The following is a 20,157-nucleotide window of genomic DNA, read 5'->3' as shown; positions in this document are numbered from 1 at the left end:
GTGTTTCCGTAAAACCAGTTCGAAAATCCGAACAAAAAAACCAACAGTAGCTCTCGGCCAGTGGGGGTTCTTTTAGAATTTTGGTTGAATTTTTGAAGGGTTTTTTTGTAATTATAAGAAGTCAGGGGTGTTGTATGGTTGTCCTTGTTGGCAACCCGGCCATGTGGCGGTGATGATGTGGTTAGTTTGGGTGATGTGGCCGAAAATGATGACATGATAGCGTTGAGTGTCATTGATGAGATAACATAGCCACATTGTGTGCATGGAGTAGTTTAATTCATCTATGGTAAGTGGTGCGGGTTTCTGGGTCAAAACTGGTAAAATTGACCTATTTATGCTCTGAGGAATTTTCGATAGTGAAAATGACATTTGGAAGATCGTTCCTTCATGAAAAAAAATAGATTGTAATTTCTCTAGTCCACTGCATCTGATTTTGTCACATTTTGATACCGTATAAAGAAGTTACGACATTTATGGCAGTCAAGGGTAGTTTCGGCATTGAAGATGAATTTTTTAAAGGAAGTGTTCTCCATGTAACAATACGAAAAACATCCGATCTTCCCAACAGTTCTGATTTCATCGCGTTCTGATTCCGTATGAGAAAGATGCGTCATTGGAAGGGTCTAAGGGAATTTTTATCTTTTTATATGGCTAATTCAGATGATCGGGTCTTCTGAAAAGTCGTAGAGCGTCCAGTCACAATTCCAACACACTTCATTTCATCTCGATCGGATATCGTATGAAAAAGTTATATGTGTTTCCATGAAACCAGTTCAAAAATCCAAACCGAAAATTCATCAGTTGCTCTCGGTGTTGGGTGGATTTTTTGAAATTTATTTTTAAAATTTGAGGGGCTTTTGTGTAATTTTGAGATTTTAAAGGTCTTAGTTGATGAGAGACATTTAGCACTAGAAATAAGAAGGCAAGGGGTTATGTGTATATAAGAGAATCAGAGGGATCCTTAATACACGTCTCAGATTGAGCCACGTCGGTCAGATTAAAATCCGACGTTTCGTGCAAGATCTTGCTTTGAGGATGCTTACCCGAGGCTTCTTATTGGTGGAGTGTATTAGATATGATGGTCTGGCGAAACACCATATTACATTGACTAGTGTGTGTCGCATGTGCATCATCACCGAAGGTTAGATTCCAATCCCTTAGATCTGGATCAACTAGATCTTATAGATCCAGATCTAATGGTCTTTAAATGATTCTCCTTTATGTTTTAAGCTGACATAGATCCGGAATCTGCGCTGACATAGCCAATGGTAAGTCGACAACACGTCTGACGTTGTCAGCGCCTTTGTCACACTGACGTCATCTTTGACTTTGAGAGATTCAGATCCTATGGTTTAGATCTATTGTCCGTTGGTTTAATCGAACGGTTATATTAAGAGATACCTTTTAATGAGATCTATGGCCAGATCTGCGCCTCTGCTGCGCGCGCCTCCGATGTAGCCTACGCCACTCCTACGAAGATTTTATTTCAGACGATCTCATTGCTCCAACTTCAAATGGTCATATCTCCCTCATTTTAACTCGGATTTAGGTGAACCAAGTTGCTACTTCTTTGTTTTTTCAAGCTCTACACCATGGCAGCAAGAAAAATGAGTTTTGAGTGAAAGAAGGCTATGATTTTGGTATGAAAATTTTTCCTCTTGATGGTTGATCATCGAATGAGGTTTATTGCATGATGAAAAGTATCTTTACTCCATTAAAATGGGCTTGAGAAGGTAGTTGAGTGTTCTTGATGTTTTATTAATCAAAAGCCAAGAGAAAAGAAGAGAGGGTTTTACTATTTGTGCTTTAAAGTGTAAGAGGACAAGGGAGAAGACTGGTGAGATGCCATGGTCATGTTGAGCTTACTTGAAGATTAAAGTCTTCTACTCTAGAGGGGAGTTGAGGATTCCAGTGTGTAGAGACTATGCTCTGAGACAACTCTGCTAACAACAGACAAGGGCTTCCCTATGAGAGGTTGAGTGTGCATACGACTGTGTGCAAACAAGAACAGGTATATCAGGTTTTTCTTAGCCAGACATCGGACAGATTTTTGGGGATCGGAATTAGACTCACTGATTCACCCCCCTCTCAGTGACTGTAGGGTTACAACAAGGGGCTGGTGCGTGATTTAAAGAAGTGGGTCTAGATCAAGTGTAGCGCATGTGCATAGAAACTATATAGAGATTCTTATATCTTGATCTGAACCAATCATGTCAGATCGGTTCTGATCTAACAATCAAGATCAATGGACCTTTATTAAAGTCAACCGACAATGTACGGTGAAAAGCGTTGCACCAATCAATGGCACGTCGACAATACTTCTGACCGCTGACACAAGCATTGACTGCCTACGACATCATGACATCATCTGATCCTAGATCTACGATTCATGTTACTATCTGTTATCGGAATCTGATGGCTCAGATTATTAGATGCTCTTTGATGAGATCTACGGCCAGATTTGCGCCCCTGCTGCGTGCGCCACCGGTGTAGCCTACGCCACTTCTACAAAGATTCCATTTTAAGCTATCTCATTGCTCTAACTTCAAATGGCCATATCTCCCTCATTTTAACTCCGATTTGGGTGAAACAAATTGCAGATTCTTCACCTCTCCGAGATCTACACAGTGAAAGAGAGAAATAAGGGTTTTAGACAATATAAGACTACAATTTTGGTGTGTGAATATCCTCCCTCCATTATTGACCATTAAAAAGCTTAAAGGCTTCATGTGAGTTATTTTACATTCCATTAATGGTGGTTTAGAAAGGTAGTTGGGTAGTATTGATGGCATCTTGTTTCTAAGCCAAGGGAAGAAGAAAAATGATGAGAGAAGCTTCTTCCTTTGTTGGCAGAACCATGAATGGGTTTTTTTACTCAATGGGAGTTTTGTTTACTCCATTAATGAGGGTTTGAGGAGATGGTTAATGTGTGTTGATGATGCATTGATTCAAAGCCAAAGAGGAAGAGAAAAACACGAAATGAGGGTTTGCTTGTGGTTACTTTGAAGAGCAAGAAGCCAAAGGGGAGAGGTGTGAACACTAAGCTTTTCAGTGCAAATTTTCAGTCATCCCAGGCAACTGGTTGTGAAATTCCCTAACCTTTGATTTCCATTATATGCATGTATGTATGGTAGGATTAGTTGTGGATGAATGTATACATGCTAAGTTAGTTGTGAATGAACTATAAGCATGCTAGCTAGTTGTAGATGTATATGCTAGGCAGAGCTTGACTGTAAGGCATTGATATAAGCCAAATTTAAATGTATTCTTTATTGAGTGCTTAGTGGGTGATCCCGTGTAGTGAGTGCTACACATTGTACCGAAACTGCTAGTGTCATCTCAGCTTTGGCTTGAGAAAATTAGGTGTTAGTGCTCCCGACTGTGGGTGAAGTCAAAAGTAGTGTATTGAGTAGGAACGAAACCTTTACAGACACTACTCCGGGGATGTAGGTAAATTGCCGAACCTCATAAAAACCCTATGTTGTGGGTGCTTGTTGTTTGCATTTTATATTGAAGTGCGTGGAATGCGGAATGGGTGTGCACACTTGGAAGTGCTTATAAGAGACTGATTGTGCATACGATTGTGTGCAAACAAGGACAGATGTATCAGGTTTTTCTTGGACAGACATCGGACAGGTTTTTAGGGATCGAAATTGGACTCACTGATTCATCCCCCTCTCAATGGCTGCCGGGTTATAACACAATCAAGCAATGATCTCTTACCCAATAATTAATTAGAGAAAATGAACTCTGTCCATGGGCATGGCCCTGCAATATGCCATACAGTAGTGTCTTAACAATGAAAGCACACATGTGGTCATCAATCAGGATGGTGTAGTGGTCCAAGTTATTGTGAATGTGCAGTTGAGAAGATGGTGCCTCAAACTGAAGTAGAAAAATGCAGAGAATCCTTTGGGTACTTGATGACAGATGCAAATTTAAATGTGTGACAAAACATCTCTGTGGAGTGGGATACTGCAGAATTGATGTTTATCCTTTAAATCTTTGTTGGGGTTGAACAAATTAAACAATGTAATATGTAGGAGGTCTTCATGACTAACGACAAGGGGTCTGAATGCAATTTGATATTAAACAGGGGGTATTTCTATAATAGTGGCATTCTCTAGGGGGTAGCACTATAAATTATCCAATAATTAAATGTCAGTCAAGAATGAAAAAACCCTAAAGTGTATAAAATCTACAAACAATTTATGTACCATATGAGAATTAAGAATTCATGATGAACAGGATTATTCATAGTTTTCTGAAATTGATCAGAGGAAAACACAAGAAAATTGAAAAATCACCAAACAATACTTCGAAGGATCTAATTTGTTGCCAGATCACATAAGACCATGCATTTTGAAAATTATGCTCAGTAATGGAAGAGAAGGAAATTAATTTGAAGAAAGAAACCAAGATGAGGAGTAAATTTCCAGCAGAATGTGGAGAGAAATGATTCTAAACTGAACATATTGAGAAGGAAAAAAAATCTTATCAATTATCAAACTCGACAACTAATGCTTAATGCAAAATGGTTGGCCTATCTAGGAAAAACTTCTTAAGTAGAGGGATGACATAATCCTTAATCTAAGTTAGAGCTTACCTGTATTATCCTTAACATCGATGAATCCATCTATCTTGATTCTTTGCAAGAAATGTATACCCAGATGGCTCTCATTACCTTTCTCCATATTAAACCGCCCACAAGCATTGACAACTGTGCAAACATCAGAGTAGGTAGAAGCATATGAGTACTACATCTCCTACAATAACCATTTTCAGAAGCTAAGAGAATGAATCAGGATTAACCATTAATAAATTTTTTATTGCAATCATAATTCTCAAGGCGACACCGAGAAGGCACTTAGGCGAAGAATTGACCACTGGTATTGAAATACTTTCAAAACTAGCTACCATATTGAGGGACAAGCTGGACAACTAAAAATAGTTGCCCGACAAAAAAAGATTGATGGGATCACATCTATTCAATATGAAATGAAAATATTAAAATGAACAAATGGGAAGGAAATCTGCCCTCTCCAATTGAGAAGTTGTACATAGAGTCCATATCACATGACCAATGATAAGTCTTTCAATTCATGAAGAAGAGAATTTTAATGTAAGAAAACTTTTGTTGGCAACCAAAGAAATGGAAGAGAAATGGAAGAGTTTAGGCTGGCCTTCTGAGGGAGGAAAGATGAACAACGAAGGAGAGTGTAGCTCTGAGGCGGAGGGAATTCTGGGATCCCATGGGGATTGGCCGCCGGATAGAGGTAAACAAAAAAAAATCACTGATTTTTGGTCGGCTGTACATAGGCATCATACCCTCCAGGATTCTGGGGAGGCCCCTAGCGTACAGCATGAGACTGAAACAGGTTCTGACAGAAACATAGAGAAGGGGACTGAGACGCAGTCTCAGGTGGAGGCTACCATCGAGGCTCTACCTGTATTCAAGGATGGCGGGATTGTCCAGAGGGAGAAATCCTATGCTACGGTGACGAAGAGATCCCTTCCGAACATCGAGAACCTACCAGATCCGACTCATGCAGGGCCCCTCACTAAGGTAGTTATCCCTCAGGAAGCATATGAGGAGAAGCTGCAAAGTTTCAACCTTGCGCTGATCAGGAGAGTCAATTTTCGTTTTATTTCAATGAATGATGTGCGAAGTGCTGCCAAGGAAGCCTGGAATCTGAAAGGTAGAGTAACTCTTGCTCCCTTAGGGAAAGGCTTTATTCTTCTCCGATTTGAAATCAAAGGGGACATGTCATCCATGTGGAAACGAGGTCCAGTTAAGGTGAAGGGATAGGTCATTCGATTTCAGCGATGGTGCCCAGAATTTAGTATTCATGATGACCATACCCAAACTAAATTAGTTTGGATTCGCTATCCTGAATTGCCTATGGAATATTGGCATGAGCGAATTTTACTATCAATGGCAAAGGCCTCTGGCCGCCCTGTGGAGATAGACCGTCGGACGAGGAATGCTACTATGGGTAGCTATGCACGTATCCTCGTAGAGGTGGAACTTGGGGGTTCTCGTATGGAGGAGATCCAGGTGGAGAGAAAGCAACCGAGAACGAATACTCTATTCTGGTTTAAGCAGAGAATCTTGTATGAAGACGAGGTTGACAGATGCTCGTTTTGTAAAAAAACTGGGTCATTCTATCAACCAATGCAGGGAGAAGAAAGGTAAGGAGAGGTCCGATGAAGGCTTAAGGGGAGATGCAGCTGTGACTTTGGACCAAGGAGGTGGTGGCCGGACAGAGGGTGGGCGGCTCTCACCGGCGGCAAATCCTGATGTTTCCAGTGACATGGGAAGGGCTAATTTGGAAGGATATATTCCGCCTCTTTTGTTTAAGGAAAATACCATAAATAATGGAGATCCTCCAATGGGAGATTCCCCTCCAATTTTGGAAGGTAATCTGGATAGGAATCAAGGTGATTTGGAGATATTCCTCCCAATATCTCACGTTCCTACTACAAATACCCATGATCCGTTTATGGTGGATAATCCACTTGGTGAAGGTGGATATGAATATGGATCAGACCCAGCTGAATCCGATTTCTCTTCCTCTGAGAAGGAAACGCAGGCTTCTGAGGAAGAAAATATGAATAAGGCTGCTGGTCCTATCATGGTAGGTGTGCCAGAAAATATGGGGAGTGAGAAGGTACAGTGTAAATTACGCCCTCGCAAGAATAGAGTGTCGTATACCGCTGGTCGTGGAGGAAGAACCCAAGTCAGAGGTGGCAAGAGTGGGAGAACTCAAAACTGGGGCGAGGAGGTTCATGTGGTCTCTAGCATGGCGTCATCTCAGTACTTAGGAGGCAAGATGATTATTCAACACCAAGAGATTGTGGAACTGGATAATGACATATGCAGGGCAGAGGAAGAAAGTAGAAAAGGGAAGACAATCGCAGTGACGGGGCAGGCGTCAAGGTCTGACCGTGAGACTGTGCTCCATAGGTGATTTTATGAAGATCCTGTTTTGGAATATCAGAGGGATGCGAAAGGCGTTCGATAAACGTGCCTTGAGGGACATTATAATTAAGAAGGACCCAGACCTTCTGTGCATTGCAGAGCCGATGATCTCTGTGAGTGATTTCCCGAATCTATTTTTTAATAAATTGGGATTTCATGGCGATGTTATTTTTAATCATTGAGCAGATAGAGTGTCTAACCTGTGGATTCTTTGGAAGCGTAATCTGAGAGTGCCCGTGGTTGTCTCTAATTCAGAGCAACATATAACTGCCTCCATGTCTTGGGGGGCTCATCGAATACAGGTGACATTTGTGCATGCCAGCTGCTTCAGAGCAGAGAGAAGATTTTTATGGACGCTTTTGGCAGCTGATTCCCCTTTGGTTCCTACCCCGTGGGCGATGATGGGTGATTTCAAAGCCACTCTTCACTCTCATAAAAAGCGAGGCCCAGGGAACTTTAGTCTAGGCTCTGCAGCGGAGTTTGGAGCCATGGTAGATGCTTGCTCCATGTCTCAGGTTCCCTCGATTGGCAGAAAATTCACTTGGACAAACAATCGATGCAATGGAAATGTTTGTTCGGTTCTGGATAGAAGTTTCTGTAACGAAGAATGGCTTGACAGTTTTTAGAATTGTTCTCAATATGTTCTTCAACGTATTGGTTCTGATCATGCCCCATTGCTTCTTATGTCTGAATATAGTCAGAGGCCTCAAAATTGCCCATTTAGATTTCACCGATTCTGGATGGATCATGACGATTTTGATAGAGTGGTGGTGGATTCTTGGTCGGAATGGATTTCGGGAGCGCCTATCTATGTCCTTGTCAATAAGCTTAAAAAGCTTAAGGGTGTGATCAGAGACTGGGCAAGGTCTGTTTTTCCTCACCTGGATAGGGCGCTGGAAGAGGCAAAGAGGGATTTAGCTCAGATTCAGGAGCAGATTGATATACAAGGTATGGATGATCAGTTATTTGCCTTGAGGATGAGGCTAAGACTACCCTGATTAAGGTCATGGAGAATCATGAAAAAATGTGGGCTGAAAAAGCAAGGATTAGATGGCTAAAATTTGGTGATAGAAATTCCAAATTCTTCCACCTTTCTACAAAAATGAGGAGGAATAAGAACACGATTAGATCACTTAAGAAGCAGGACGGCTCTATGGTTGATTATCCCATCCAAATAGGGAACTACATCATGGATTTCTATGAGAATTTTCACAAAGTTACCCTGACGGTTCAGCATGAGGAATTACTGGATAACATTCCCTTGATCTTGAACCAAGCTGATCAGTACCACTTGGATGCCCTTCCTGGTGATGCTGAGATTAAAAGGGCTATATGGGAGCTTGATCCGGATAGCTCGCCTGGTCCTGACGGCTTCCCTGGGGCTTTCTTCAGAAGATGCTGGCACATTGTGGAAAAAGAAGTGAGCAATGCGGTCAGATATTTTTTCAGCTCGAGCTACATGCCGCAGGGTGTGAATAATAATTTCCTTGTGTTGATCCCAAAGGTAGATGGGGCTGATAACCTAGGTAACTTCCGGCCCCTATGCATGGGCAATTTCTTCTGCAAAATTATTACAAAGGTGATGGCATTGAGGTTGGAGCCTCTGCTTCCCAGATTAATATCTGATGAGCAGGGAGCTTTTTCAAAAGGAAAGATTATCCATGATAATATTACTGTTGCTTCAGAGCTTGTGAACTTGATGTTCTCATCCACCAGAGGAGGGGGTATTGGCATAAAAATCGATATCAAGAAAGCCTATGATACAATTGACTGGAAGTTTATCTTTCAGGTTATGCATAGATTTGGTTTCTCTGAGAGATGGATAGGCTGGCTCAACCAAATTCTAATATCTTCTAAGATTTCAATTCTAGTTAATGGAGGTCCGCAAGGTTTTTTTAATGTGGAACGAGGCCTGAGACAAGGTGATCCGATTTCGCCGATGCTGTTTATCATTGCAGAAGAAGTTCTATCTCAGGGATTGAAGGGGTTAATCCAGTCGAACCAAATAAAGCCAATCCAGGGCCCAAGAGGCGCTGAAACCCCAGGGAACATCTTGTTCGCGGATGACATCTTTATATTCACCAATGCTTCCCAGAGGTATGTCCACAATCTAAAAAATTTTTTGACAAAATATCAAGAATTTTCAAGTCAATGCATCAATCTTGATAAAAGTAAGCTCTTCCTCGGCAAGATTAATTCAGCAAGGAGGCAGAATATCTCTAATATTTTGGGAATTTGAAGTTGTAGCTTCCCTACTAAATATTTAGGGGTTGAAATCTTTAAGGGTCGGTTAAAAAAAACTGCCCTCATGCCTGTTATGGATAGTGTGAAGAAGCGCCTTGCAGGGTGGAAGGGTAAGCTTCTTTCAATGGCGGGAAGAACAGAACTAGTAAGATCTGTGATTTCTAGTATCCCTACTCACAATTTTGCTGTATATTGGTGGCCGTCATCTCTTCTAGCTATTATGGAGAGATGGATGTGAAACTTTATATGGACAGGGGAGGTGGACAGTACGAGAGCAATTACAGTGAAGTGGAATACTCTGTGCAAGCCCAAAGAAGAAGGGGGACTAGGGATCAGGAAGCTAAGAGATTCAAATAAAGCTATGCTGTGTAAAATGGTTTGGAGAATTAAACATGGGAAATCGAATGCTAGTTCCTTCCTTCGTGCAAGATTTGTTAAGAAGGATGGTAAATTTTCCAAGGGAAGTAGGCCTTCATCAATTGCCCTGGGGATTCGGAAGTCATGGGATTTTGTGTCAGAGTACGAGAGGTGGGTTATTGGCAATGGTAATTTGACAAACTTCTGAAAGGATAAATGGTGGGGACCTAAATCTCTGATGGAGATACAGACTATGGGCCTTTCCCCCCCTAATACTAATGCCAAAGTGTGTGATTTTATCCAGGATGGTCAATGGAACTTCCCTATAGTACAGTCTGCACTTCTAAATAATATTTTTACCTCTATCAAGGAGATAGCTATTTGCCCTGATCAGATGGAGGACTTCTGCGCCTGGGAATTATCTCCTATGGGGAATTTTTCTACGGCTTCTGCATGGGTTGAAATTAGGGAAAAATCACCAAAAGTTTTTTTAAGGATAAAAATTTTCTCTTTTGGAGGCCGGAGTATAAATCCCATATTTGACATGCATTAGAGAGAGATTAAGTAGAGTCCAAGTGTGGATCAAACACTGCACGAGAATCATTTTCGTACGAGGACTTGATCAGACTTGATTCGGACTAAAAAATGTAGGATTACAGCATGCAAGTCCCCAGTCACTATGCTACAGTTACCATATTGAAATGAGCCTTCACTTTTTCTGAAAAGGGAGCATAATCAGTTACTATATTTTATGTTCACCAATTTTAGCAACATTTAGATGATACCTAAAAGCATATTTACTGGATAACTTGAAGAGAATAATGAGACCGGAAAAAAAAAATTCATTCCATGAAACAAAATTGCTTAGTTTCTCTTAGGGGTGTCAATCGGTCGGTTCGGTTTGGTTTTGGTCGGGTTGAATTAGTTTTGGTCTAAGAATGAGAGAGACTAAAACCAATCCGTTAAGGAACTTCAGTTTTTGGTTGGTTTTGATTTTGATTTGGTTTGATTTCGATTTATTTAGGTTTTTCATTATCGGGTTAATACTGGTTTAGATCAGTCTATTGTTGGGCTTGAACCATAATGAGATCTTACATTCATAACTTATAATGACAAGATTTGATGAAAAAAACACTTTAAATTTATGATTAAATCATGGTTTATCTTTGTAAGGGAAAGATAAATAATATTGAAACCAATGGATAACAAATTACGAAGAGGATAACTAATATTAAAATCACAAGATGAACCCTATTATCCAATAATTATTTAACTATCCAACTAGTTTGTATAGTGAACAAGGAAATCAATGGAACCATTATTACAATTTGCAAATCAATTTTTCTATTCATAACCTAATATTCAATGATTTGTAACAATTCCCCTTACAATAAAAAAATTTCTCACTAATATTGTAAAAAATGGATAGTCAATTCACCAATTTATAATCTCACAATCATTTATTTTTTTATCGGTTTAATTCAGTTTGGTTATTGGGCGGTTTGGTTTGGACCGGTTTTCAGCCGATCTTAACATACCTCAGTTCAAAACCAATCCAATAAGGATCGGTTTGACTCGGTTCAGATTTTATCGGTTCGAGCTAGGTTTTGACACCCCTAATTCCGCTTGCCCTATAAATTATCACATGGTTAGGAAACCACTAGGCACTAGATCAGTATATGAGTAATGCAGCAGAAATCATGCAAGAACATACACAAAATCTACCTCTTTAAATTTAATTATTGTTTCGTTTCCTTGTTGTATTCATTTTTAAATTTCTTTTTGGACTATCAAACATGGTTAGGAACTTGAAGAAAATTGTCAGAGACACACGGTACACCAGAAAAGTCATCTCCCTACCATGCAAAAGCTTGCATTGCACTTCGATAGAACAGGTTTGTTTCACTTGACAAGTCGATGTACAATGCATACCATTTTTTCTCATTACCCCCACCCTGTTAAGGACTAGTGTTCGGACTAGTGTTCACCTTAGCGTACATTATTATATTCTTATGTAACTACCCATGTGAGGTCAGTTAAGTTGTTAGTGTTTTTGACACTTGTAATCACTTATATATCATACTTCATACTATTATATAAGTGCATGTACGCATGCTTCTTGGCTAATCTTTCACTTCACAAAAAATACTCTCTCTAAGATATCTTTATATACTTAAAAATCTATAGTTAGAGTTTTTAAAAAGGTCGATTAAGTAAATATATTTATATTTTATATTATAAAAAATAAAATAAATTTTTAGATTTTCATCTTTCTCAACTAAAATAGAAGTCTATGGGTGAGTCTATTTAATAGGGTAAAATTGTCTATGTCTTCTGGTAAAGAAAATTGTCTATGTCTCCCTCTATGAAAATTAACTAATTTCACATCAAAGATGTCCTACCATATATGCATCTCTTTCTCTCTCTGTAATTTCCTTCTCTCAAACTCTTCTTTATCTTCCTACCAAACATAAAAAAAAAAAAAAAAAAAAGGAAAATTTTTACTCACTTGCTCAGTCTCTCACTGTCTCACGTCCCTAACGAATAACGGTAACCTGAAACTAATTGTTTCTTTATTTAATTAAAATAATATTAAACTCTCTCTCTCTCTCTTCATATTTAGAAGTTAAATAATAGTTTCTTTATTAAAATCTCCCACCCTTCAGTGTTTCTCAAAATCTCTCGTCCCCTTCTACGTAAAAAAAAAAAAAAAAAAAAATCCATTCCTTTTAATTTTTTATATATTGTTAGTACCTTTTATATTTTTTTAATATTTAAATATTATCTAAAATTTTAATTTTTTTGGTCCTCTTACGTCCCTTCCTTATCTTTCCCACTCTCTTTTTCCTTTTTTCTTTTTTCTTCTAAAAAAACCCTTCTCTCCTCTCTCACATTCTTCTTTTCTCTCTTTTTAAAATATATGTTTTTGGGGGTTTTTGTACTCTCTTTGTTTCCATTCTTATTTTCTCTTTGGCCCTAGGGTTGACAACCTGAAACACTGTGGCAATACACATGCAATTTATGTTCTTTTTCTTTTTTTAAATATAATTCCTCTATTATTTATTTTTTTATTGGTATTTGATGGTTTGGTGTTGTAGATTGAAAATTTGAAGAAGATCGTGATTCTTCATGGTGGAAGAACGAGAATTAGGCTCTTTGAAAGTGGTGGAGAAACTTCATTAGAGGTATTTTCTCTTAAAACTAACTGTAATCGTTTTATTGTAAGTAAACATTTAAGCTTCAGCCCACACTTTTCCACCTTCAGACCTTGTGTTTTTGTGCAATATTGGTATTTGATTACTGTTTATTATTCAGCAAATTATGAGAATAGTTTGCTAATCTTGAAGGAAATAATATCTGGCAAGGATGTTGATACTTTGATGGATAAAAAGAGGAATTTTGTATATCAAACTGGAGATGCTTATAGTACTTGTTCAATTTTAGGTTATCACCACAATAATAATTTCAAAACATGTTTAGTGGTTCTGTCATCCGTAAAGTTCAATGACTTACAAATATATGCTTTAAATGGTTTTTCAGTAACTACAAAGAGCACATAACGGATGAAACAAAACACTGTTTTTGGTGAATTTTTCACTTTCAGACAACAAGATAGGGAATCAAGTGAGAAAAAATAGAACTGGATCCTAACTTATTGGTCTCCTATGAAAGTATATGAATGAACTTATCGTGAACTGTGGGAGTGTTCATTTGCATGTTTGCTTGCTTAGAGATGTACATAATTAGTTCTTGAGTCATAAAGGCCTACAAGGGAACTTGGATGGTGCTGGAGGAACATTATTTTGTTAATTCGATGTTGTTAATTAGAAAGGGATCTCACTATTCCAATATATGCCACCCAAGGAATTATCATTGAATAATATCTAATTTTTCTTGTGTTGTTAGGTTTAATATATGTCTAAAGTAGCTTAAAATCTCAATGCACTAGCTTGTATCTATCGACCAATATGTAGTACAAACATGGTGGAACTTGAGTATTAAGCTGAAGTCTATCTTATTTTTCTCCTTTTTTAATTCTCTCATTAACTTAGGTTCCCTATTTAAATATAGCTGATACAGATTGAAGAACTCAGTAATGATCAAATTGAATTTTCAAAGCTGAATGTTCTGTGAGAACTGGTTTTGTTTTTCCCTCTTGCTTGGGTTAGTATGTTTTGTATACACAATGTAGATGGAAAAAAAAAAAAAAAATTGTAATGGCCAATTAAATTTTCAAGATGTCCTTGTTAATGTGCTATTTCAATGCTCGATTTCGCAGATTTTATTTGGAGAGAAAAATTTGTTAAAATACAAATGCCCACTTTTTATGTAAGTATAATACAAATGTGTTGATCTTCACATGCAGTGCAGTGCAGGTGCAATTTCCTTGCAACCTTTCTAACAGTAGGGATGGCTATCAACAACCTTTTCTTTGCTTCAACCCTGTATTTTGATGTCCAACTCCTTTTTTTTTTATGAATAACATATGTATTGGAAAGAGGGGGAAAATTGCTACAATACAAATGATTATTTTTAATGTAACTATAATACTAATGTCCCGATCTTCACATGCACTGCATGCAAATTTGCATCACAACAATGTTGAAGGGTTAGAATGGCCGTGTTTTTTTTTTTTTTTTTTTTGGGGGGGGTGGGGGTGAGTGGAGGGGGCGGAGGTTGATAAGAAGCAGAGCACCAGTGCGTGAAATGGTTTTCATAGGACATAGTGCATAAATTACTACTATGATAATATGGCATAAATTTTCACCAGCATCAATTTGATATTTTATTCGGAGATAGCTCTCTCTGCAATCACAAAAAAGGGAAAACAAAAATCCTAAGGTACCATCTCTTTTCACTTTCTCGTTCTCTCCATTTTGAATCTAGATTGCAAAAGGAAAGGCATTGGCTTTATAGCTACGAAATATTATTTTTAAGTTTGGTTGTCTTCCTCTTGCTTTGATCACGGCTTTTATAATTTAATTATGGGTCTTTAGCTCAATTGGTATAGTACTTGTGGTGTGTGAAATGGTTCCATACCTTAAGAGGGAGGTGGTTCAAATCCACTAAATCCTTATTCTATGTCATGGGAATTTCTTGTTTTTTAGACAGGAAAAACATAACCATTTTTTAATGAATTCTATAAGAAGAGAATTGATTATGGCTTTTGCAATTTACTAAAGAGATTTGTAAAGCTGTAGTGATTGTGACTTTTGCGATTCTCTGTCAACATTTCAGTTAGTCAGCCAGCCTCTCTTGTTTTCTCTTTGATGATTTCCATTGCCAGGGATTGAATTTTATTACATCTTTTTATCCTACATGTTTTTTTTGGTGGTTTTATTTTCTATTTTGTTAAATATTTAGTGAATGGGTGGATGAAATAGATCTTACATAATTGCAAGTCATGGATATGTTAGTGCCAAAAACTTAAAGGATTCATGGAATTCTTCTAGGTAGGCATGAATTCTCCAGTTTATACAATCAACATCTCCTCCTTATAGTGAAACATTTATTATTTGATTGGGTTATCAAGTGCTAACTCGCATGTTACATTCTTTACGCTATGCACCACTATACAGAGGCAAGCTTCTATGTTTATAGGTTGTAAAAGGTTTGAGGTTTCAACTTTGATTGTTCTGTCTTTCAGTTGTTTTGGTTAATTTAGTAACCTGATATCGTTAAATTTTGCTTTTGGTTTAATGGATATCGCTAAATTTTGGTTTTGATTTAATGTGTAGTTTCAATGTCGCTCCTCTATTCCTAATTGGCCGAATATAGTTGGTTGACCTCTATTATTTCTATGGGATATGTTTATAGGTTGTAAAATGTTTGAGGTTTCACTTTGATTGTTCTTTTAGTTGTTTTGGTTAATTGAGTAACCCGATATCGCTAAATTTTGCTTTTTGTTTAATGTGTAGTTTCAATGTCGCTCCTCTGCTCCTAATTGGCTGAATATAGTTCGTTGACCTCTATTATTTCTATGGGAGAAAGAATGCTATCAGCACCATCGACCAGTGGGTATGCACGCACAAGCATCCAACCAAGGGGCAGGGGCCACTTTTCACATCACCCTATGTCTAGGCATAGAGGACGCAACCGGGTAGTATTTTTTTGCCCCATATCTATTGTCAATGACCATACTACAGCTATTCCCGAATTGCATATGCTCTCTCCTTTTTATTTCTTATTCTCTTCACCATTGTTGCAAAGTATGTTCCTCTTTTATATTTGGTTATTTTCTATTGATTTTATGCTTGATCTCAATCCCTATTATGACACTCTACTCAATCTTTGCTTCATTCTATTGAATTTGTAATTTGTACACTAGCAAGGGAAAATTTCATGGAAGTGCGATTGATACACTAGATCTCTCTCTCTCTCTCTCTCTCACCCACACGTACATTTGCACTTACACTTTTACTAGTATATATATATATATAATTGTATGTACTCATGCTTTGTGGTCAATCTTTTCTTGGACTACTTTACCCTTCTTGATATTTAAATACATTTTTCTTCATTTTTTTCCTATAATTTTTGGTATCCTTTTTTTTTTATTTTTTGCATAATTATATATTTTCTAAAAAAATAGTTTCTTTAGTCTGAAACACTGACTCCCTTTTCTACCCCAAAAAATCTCTCACGCTTCTCTCTCTCTTTGATATTTATTATATACTTGAAGAAAGCATGTACTTGATCATTTAACATGTCCCCCGAGCATATTTGACCTACCATTATAATGGGATTCATCATGCGTCTTGCACTCCACATGTGGAAATGAGTTAAAGACAATCTTTAGATTGTTCTTCATGCGTCTTTAATTTTATCCCATTTTTTCCAGTTTTCCTTCTCTCTATGAAAAGCATGTACTTCCTCTCTTTGCCTTCTCCTTGTTTACTCTTCTTTGCTCATTCTTTCTCGTCGTGTTCTTCTTTTCTGGTTATCGTTCTTCTTCATTTCTTCGCTTCTTTTTTTAGTTATGGGTAGTGAAACTATTGAGATCTTCTTTCCTTCTGAGGAGATTTCAAATGTTTACGATGATCTTAAACAGAGTGATCACAACAAATGCCGCTGGTTTGAAGAACAAATCACTTACTACCTCAAATGGTCTTATGCTTTGAACAGGTTTGCCATCTTCTCTTTTTCTCTTTTGAGATTGGGAATTAGGTCAAATCCAATGCAAATTTTCAAGGTTCTTATTCTTTTCTCTGACTTCAGAATATGATTTTTAGATGTCATGCAAGAAAGTGTCAAAGTCTAGCTCTAATACACACACAATGCATGATGATGCAACAATAGGGCGATCACGGTAACGGAATTTTTCTCAGTCACACCGAATCCCACTTATACACAACCGCATTTATATTAGCAATTTCATATATAAGCATTTGATATAATTCAAATAAAGCATACATGAGATTCTAATTTAGAAAAAAGTGCATGATATGGAATTCAATAGTCCTATAAACTTAAAACACGCTAAGAGAAATTAGATCACTACTCGCCTTGTCTACTGACTTGGTGAAGAAATTCTTGTGGAAGAAGAATGCCCAAAAAATGTCCTCTAGGCCTCACCGAAAAGAATGGATCATTGACACAGATGCTACTAAGCACATCTTTGGGGATCAAAATGCCTTTTTTAACCATTCAACGGTTAAAATAGGTGAACAAATTTTTATGGGAAATTCCCAATCATCTTAGGTTTCTGGTAAGGGGCATTCAACTAAAACTAACTTCAGGTTAAAACCCTTGTTCTCAATGATGTATTGCATGTGCCTGATATTCGGAGAAATCTAGTTTCCGATGCTCTTCTTATAGAGGCAGGTTTTAAACTATCATTTAAGGAAGATAAGGCTATTGTTACCAAAAACAATATATTTACTGGGAAAGGGTGTAACTCTAGTAGGTTATTTGTTCTGAATGTTGCTAATATTATCAATGAAAAGCCTAGTTATTCTGTGTATTTGGTTGATTCTTATAATGTTTGGCATGGTAAATTAGAACATTGTAGTGCATCCATAAAGAAATCATGCAAACTATGATTGATACATGACAATACTAAAACTCCATTAGTCAAATGCCCCATTTGTGTTGAGGTTAAATTCACTAAAGTCCTCATACTTCTGTTGAAAGAAAGTCTGAGTTATTGGAATTAGTTCATAGTGACTCAAGTGATTTCAAATGACACGAGTCAAGAGGTGGCAAAAGATACTTCATAACCTTTATTGATGATTGTTCTAGAACAAAGTTATACCTTGTTAGAACTAAGGATGAAGCAGAATAGACTTTCTTGACCTACAAGGCTGAGGTTGAAAATCAGTTAGGAAAGAAGGTCAAAAGATTTAGAACTGATAGAGAGGCAGAATATGGTACTCAATTTCTATCATAATTTTGTGAAAAAAAAAAAAAGAATTATTCAGGAGACCATAGCCCCTATCAACCTTAATCTAATTGAGTTGCAGAAAGGAAAAATAGAACTCTAAAAGAGATGATAAACTCCATGCTTATCAGTTCAGGATTACCTTTGAACTTGTTGGGGGAAGCCATAATGTCATCATGTCACATTCTAAATAGGATACCTCATAAGAAATCTGGATCTATACCATTTGAAAAAATGGTGCTCCATGACAGTGATTATAGCCCTCAGGACAAGCCCCCATATGACAAGCGGCACTTCCGCAGGACCAATGGGTGATAGTGGGGCATGCTAAGACTCGAACCCACAACCAGCAGACTCAAACGATGATAGATTGAGGGCATTTTCACCACTTTAGCAACGGATTGGGTTGGCTGGGAGAATTCCATCTCCTCAGCAAAGATTGGATGAGTTGATGAGAAAATCTAGCTCCTGGGGCATCCAGCGAGTAAACATATCTAAATCCTGTCAACCTGACTCTCTCTTTGACATTGGTACAAAAGTGTCATGTACCAACTATGTACTTGATAAGGGTAACATACCTTTTGTATCTCATTTCCGGTTATCAATGGTAATTTCACATGCATGACCATATACATGACAATAATACATAATTTCCGAAAGGTTTTAATACAGATATTGTAGATTGGATGAGGCACTATAATCACTAGACAGATGAGCCGATCCTAGCTGGTATTGCACAAGATTTTGGTGTTGTCAACTGATCATATCAATGAAATGGAATATACTTAAATTTCTTCTAAATTAAAAAAAAAAATCAGATTATCCAATTAAAAGATTCTTAGGTAATTAATTACCTTATTGAGAAGTTTGAAATCGATGCATATGGTAAAAAATAATCCAGCAGATCAAATCCCTTCTCATTTTCATTTTTTGGTAAAAGATCCCCTCCATTTATTTTTTGATAAATATTTCCTCCATTTTTTTTTGTAAAATATCTCCTTTTTTTTTTGGAGTGGTAAAAGATATCCTCCATTTCATTCCTTATAAGTCACCTAATCAAACAATCTGGATGATCTTTGGTGCAGAATTTCTATTCTTTTTTTTTTTGGATGCAATAATACTATGATCTACCACCTAAAAATGAAAATCTTTGGAGCTCTTGAGATCCACTGAAACATTATATAAGAGCTTCATTACTTCATTGTCAATTTAGTCAGAATTTCGAAGACATAAGAGATTTCTAGAATGGCAAAGCTCTCTGTGACCTTTTTCATTCTTGCCTTACTCATGCTCGTCTCAGGTTTATTTCTTTCAACTTTATTGTTGGATATTCTATTAAAGTAACCCATGGGAGTATCGTAGTTGGTGAGCAACGAACTTGGTACGAGCCGTAAACTCGGACGTCCTAAGTTCGACTCCCACTAGGCACATCTTGGGCCACTCACATGGGGGTGTTTAGTGGTCTTCACTACTTTCAGTTAAAGTTAAATGGTTTTCATTCAATCCCGGTATGACCTGGTCCATGCGGTTATAGGGTCAGTATGAGCACACGGGACAAGTCAGGCCGAAGATCTAGATACCCGTCGTTAGCAAAAAAATAAAAAAATAAAAAAGGATATTCCATTGAGGCCTTCCTTTTTCTTTTTTGAATTCAATTGTTAAGTAGAAAGGAGGAGTTCTACCTAAATCCTAACAAGTGATATTAGATTTAGGGTTTACCTTATTATTTCTAATGCTTATTGTAAATGTGTTTAGTTGAGAAGATGGTGCCCCAAGTAGAGGCAGGAACCTGCACCGAGTACCTGGGGGACTGCAATCTCCAATTCAGTTTACCTCAATGCGTGAAAGAATGTAAAAAGAAGCACAAGGACGGCGAGGGTACCTGTAACACTGTGATTTATCCCCAAACTCAATGCCAATGTCTTTACAATTGTTGACATCATCTCACCCTGGCTCGAAAGGGAAAATTAAAAGAGATTATGTCACCATAATAATGAATAAATGGGTTTTGAAGTGCTCATTTTATTTGTCTTATTCTTATGGTTATCCTTAATCTAAAATTGTTTCTGCATATTTTGAGTACTATTTTAATGAATATGTGATTAGGGACTTTTCGAGAAAAATAAATAAAAACAATATGTAATTAGGGAATCACAGATCCATTAATAGATTGATGTTACTGGTCATTTGCATT

At 37.5% G+C, this 20,157-nt stretch overlaps 3 long non-coding RNA genes across 3 annotated transcripts in view; 2 read left to right on the top strand and 1 right to left on the bottom strand.

Moving 5' to 3' along the window:
* Positions 1-20,157, bottom strand: part of LOC122064493 — a 25,437-nt gene extending 5,280 nt beyond the window's left edge. The window contains exons 1-2 of the long non-coding RNA XR_006135730.1: positions 19,846-20,157; positions 4,607-4,720 (exon numbers count right to left, since the gene is read on the bottom strand). This is a non-coding gene — a long non-coding RNA (uncharacterized LOC122064493). The remainder of the gene's footprint in view (positions 1-4,606; positions 4,721-19,845) is intronic.
* LOC122064492 lies at positions 12,512-17,254 on the top strand. Its single transcript, XR_006135729.1, has 3 exons — positions 12,512-12,768; positions 15,502-15,683; positions 16,635-17,254. It is a non-coding gene; the product is annotated as an uncharacterized LOC122064492 (long non-coding RNA).
* Positions 19,129-19,983, top strand: LOC122064491. Its single transcript, XR_006135728.1, has 2 exons — positions 19,129-19,263; positions 19,719-19,983. It is a non-coding gene; the product is annotated as an uncharacterized LOC122064491 (long non-coding RNA).

This window comes from Macadamia integrifolia, unplaced genomic scaffold, assembly GCF_013358625.1.
Source record: "Macadamia integrifolia cultivar HAES 741 unplaced genomic scaffold, SCU_Mint_v3 scaffold1672, whole genome shotgun sequence".
NCBI lineage: Eukaryota > Viridiplantae > Streptophyta > Magnoliopsida > Proteales > Proteaceae > Macadamia > Macadamia integrifolia.
This window is presented reverse-complemented; position numbering and strand designations above follow the sequence as displayed.